Source organism: Branchiostoma belcheri, unplaced genomic scaffold (assembly GCF_001625305.1).
Source record: "Branchiostoma belcheri isolate BF01 breed outbred unplaced genomic scaffold, Haploidv18h27 scaffold24, whole genome shotgun sequence".
NCBI classification, from domain to species: Eukaryota; Metazoa; Chordata; class Leptocardii; order Amphioxiformes; family Branchiostomatidae; genus Branchiostoma; species Branchiostoma belcheri.
The window spans coordinates 3281090-3285614 of NW_017803843.1; the positions used below are offsets into that span (position 1 = coordinate 3281090).

General features: G+C 50.6%; 1 pseudogene; it reads right to left on the reverse strand.

Annotated features, from left to right (window-relative positions):
- Positions 1-685: 685 nt before the first annotated feature.
- The window catches only part of LOC109470948, a 5036-nt pseudogene continuing 1196 nt past the window's right edge, over positions 686-4525 (reverse strand).

Below are 4525 nucleotides of genomic sequence, written 5' to 3' on the forward strand. Positions count from 1 at the left end.
TTGTATCTGCGACATGCCGTGACTGTAAGCACCCTATGATCTGCTCAACATTTCTGGTTTGATCCAGTCATGAAGCCAGTAGTTTTTAAGAACATTACGACTTATAAAGACTCATGGCGCGGATATAGCGAGACAGGACCAGTGAAAACATCTCACTCATCCTGCAACGCCATCTAGACCTAGCAGATGGTACTGCAGTTAGTTTGTTTGCGGGGCTGCAGATCGCCAGGACCAGATACACAAAATTACAACTTGCTAAGACATCATCAATCGTGTATACGTACATGTATATGATAGCCTATGTCTAAATATGTGCAGAGATGGAATGTCTATACCATTGTTCCAATTTCAAAGTCTAGAATGTCTACAGCGCAGTCTCCATTTCTTATTAAGCCCTTTCGCAATTACTAGTGCGCCTGCGCGAATTTGACGTTCGATCCAGAAATTGGAGATAAACAGAGAGATAAACAGAACCGCGGACGCCCTTGTGCCAAGCACCATCATGTCTGAATTTCCAGCTTACACACGGCGTTACCGGTGGTGACCCGCCTTGGGCTGAGTTCCAACGATGTTCTGGACCTAGTTTGCCAAAAATATCGTGATATCTTTCTCTTCAAGGGGATTTACGGTAGGTTTTTTTGACGATATGCCCTTTCATTTCCAGATCTATAAAGAATATTAATGTTTACAAGGTAGTCTCCATTTCAATGACTTCACGTGGAAGCAGCTCCAACAGACTCTGTTCTATCCCGTCTGGAGTCGGTCTTGTAGCAGGTACGTCGCGCCAACACGCCCTCATCAGTCGGTACAGGTCCTCAGGACATCCCGGCGGCCTCGTCATCCGTATGCCTTGCCTCAGAATCCCTACCATCTGAAGAAAACTCAGATGAACCCTGCCATCGTAGCACGGATCTTGTCCCAGCGTGGCGATCTCCCACAGCAGCACGCCGAAGGACCAGACGTCACTCTGACAGGTGTACTCGCCCGTCTCGATGGACTCCAGCGCCATCCACTTCAGCGGAAGGAGTTTGTTACATCCGTCATGACTCGCAGAGACGTAATCAGCAGCGGTGTACACGTCTCGTGCCAGCCCAAAGTCAGCTAACTTCGCCACATCGTCCGCCGTGATCAAAACGTTCCTGGCGGCCACATCGCGATGCACAATGCGCAGACGTTCAAGCTCTCCCAGCGCGCGTGCCACGTGCACTGCGTATCGGAGAAAAAGATCAAACAGGGCGGCCTGATCGTCTTCGTCTCTAACCTGTCGAAGGACCCACGAAAGGTCTCCTTTTGGGGAGTATTCTAGCAAAATATACTTTTGTTTAGACGTGGTGATTATTCCTAAAAGTTGGACAATGTTTGACCTGCGAACGTCGTGGTCTTTCTCTTCATGTACGACAACTAATATAGCTGCTTCCCGATAAAAGTCTCGGTAGGACTGTGCCTCTTCTGCTCGGACTGTCTTTGCAGCCACGACGATATCCCCTTTCGGTGTGCGAAGCTGCGCTTGTATCACCTGCCCAAATATCCCTTCTCCTATCAGAGGACCAAGAGTAAGATGGTGGATCTTCTTCTCCCAACGTCTGAGCCAGCCCGGTTGAAGACTCTGTGCTAGGTCCCGCTCCATTCTCCTCAGCTCACGCAGAACTTCGGCTTCATGATCGTCGTTTTTCACGAAGCAGCCAGTCTTGTAGAGCACGATTAGTACGGTAACAACTAGGAGTACGGAGCCCAGAGGAACAAGGATTTCGATCAGCGACGTGTCCTGAGCGACGTGAAGCTTGTTACAGTTCCTCCCTCCCCACGGCGGCACACACGCACAGCTGCCGTCCACGTGGTGACAGGTGGCGTTGTTCTGACAGCTGCAAACCTGCCGGCACCGCCAACCGTACCTGCTTTTGGGACAGAGTCCGGCGCAGTTCGATCCGTACCAGCCGGCCGTGCAGTTACACCTGCCGTCGCTAGGGCTACAGCTCGCCCCATTTTGGCAGGTACAGGTATTTTTACAGTCTTTACCGTACTTGCCCTCCGGACATTGTGTCCGACACCTGGTTCCCGTCCATCCCGGCGGACAGACACAACCAGCCCACCGGTCACAGCGGGCACCTTGTAGACAATCACACGATTCATCACAGAGTTCGCCTTTACTATTTGATGGGCAGTTGACGTTTAACAAAATTGTTGCAATGAAAACCTTTCCGCCTTTGTCTCTGGCCCGGCACGTATAGCGACCTTCGTCGTGTAACTGTGCATTGAAAACCATTATGTCTAGTTGATTGACACCTTTACTCATGATTTCAGATCCATTTGGAAGCCACAACGACAAAGATTCAACATCAAAGTGGTACGCACGACAGTGAAACGTCACGTTGGTGGAAATGTATATACCCCGCAAACCGCTAGGGGTCGTTGTTGCGGCGATGTCAGGTTTAGGAATGTCACAGGCTACACCTTGCCAGCCGCGTTGACATTTACACGCGCCATTAAACCCGTGGCAGCGGGCGCCGTTCTTACAGATACAGGTTTTATCGCAGAGAAAGCCGTATTTCCCAATAGGACAACCTTGCGGCTGGATTTCTACGTCTGATGACTGCACGTGTACAAGTCTGGTCGGGTCTGGAGGTGTGCTTATTCTGACCGGTTTTCCAAACGGGGGAAACTGGCAGATAAAGCGTTCTGTGCTCTTTGCCGGGAATGTTAAAGATAGCATGTAGATGAAGTTGAGGTGGCCAGTGAATCGCTCCCTGACGTAGTTCCGAATCAAATCACCCATCGATGTATAAGACAAAATGTGAATAGAAAATTCAGCATTGCTGCCGTCTGCACGGCAGGACAACTGACGGAACTTCCCGGACCACAGTTGGTCTGCAGCTACTAAATCATTCAGGGAACGTACAACAACTATCGTCTGAAATTGACAATTACCGTTTTCTGGGTAGACCAGTGGAATGTTAGTACTAGTTTCCTTTCCATTCCGTTTCCTGGGCAGCTTGTTTAATGTCCTTCGAGTAGCTAGAATGTCTCCACTATCTGTCTCGGCTTCCACTTCTAAGCCAAACCTGAGTAAAAATTCTCCAGTGTCCTCAGTATCCTCCTTGTGGGGTTGATGGGAGTTTCACACGTCTCGTTATACACGGGAGGATAGCCCGGGACGTCGGTTACCTGTATCGCCACATTCGTGACTTCTCGGCGACGCCCGACGAGAATCTTGATGTTATATTCCGGCTGTACTGACCAGTCCAGGGGGTTGGCGACCACAAGGGCGCACTCCTCGGTCAGAAGGAACCTGTCGTACGGATCTCCCTCCGCTTTCACACACGGAAGTTCCGCTTTCTGTGTAGCCGGCCAGTGTTCCTCACCGACAACCTCTGTCCCGACTCTGGCATTTTCAGGCACGGAAACGTCGAAACCCTCCGCTAATCTGGTCCGACTAAAGACGACGTAGACACTAATCAGAAGAGTGAGTATCAGGTTAACCGCCATAATTTTGTATATCCATACAGAGGGAGGTTACTGACAGTGGCAAACTGTGAACTCACTCTGCAAGTGCACCGGTGACTGACACCATGTAGGCACATAATTATAGTGTAATTATCGCCCGAGGACATTCCTTTTTTCGCGCTTGTTTTGTACTCACAGCAAGCTTTCCCAGGTTTGACTGGATCTATGTTATTGTTGCTGTCATAGCTTTCACAATACAAGGGATAATAATTACGTATTTAGATTTTCCCATTTCGGATGACTTTAGATAGCTTCGCAGGATTCTGCTCTCTGCTGCATGCAGCCATGACCTGGTTATGAGGCATACAGCATCGCTATCAGGTCACAACAGTTGTCAGTTATCAACAGTAGGATGTAATATGGCATACTTTGGATAGAATTTTACACAAGGAAATATGGATACAACAAGCGGACACATACGTCTTACTTTGTCCTTGGTTGTAGAGTCGTTAAGTCCATTTACACAACCGGTCGCACCTCCGTACAGTCACCTGTTCAGGGGACCAACTTTCCCACCCTCAGTCTGAGACACACAGGAGTACAATATGGCACTCGTGAGTCTGTTCCTCCTCCTGTTGGCGGTGCACCGGTCCGCTTCCCTGTCCATCGCCTGTCTGGTGAGCCCCGGGTCCCTCACCAACCCGTGCCCCGCGCCTCCCACCGACTGTGAGCTGGTCACCAGCATGTGTGGCTGTCAGGTGTGCGCCGGCCTGGAGGGGGAGTCCTGCGGAAACGGTCACCCGGGGTGGGCGGCTACCTTCTACGGTTTTGTTTTTTAGTTGGTTGGTCTGCGTACGTACAGGTGTGCTAGCCGCCTGACGTGTGTGTTCCCTCCGTACGTACAGGTGTGCTAGCGGCCTAACGTGTGTTCCCTCCGTACGTACAGGTGTGCTAGCGGCCTAACGTATGTGTTCCCTCCGTACGTACAGGTGTGCTAGCGGCCTAACGTGCGTGTTCCCTCCGTACGTACAGGTGTGCTAGCGGCCTAACGTGTGTGTTCCCTCCGTACGTACAGGTGTGCTAG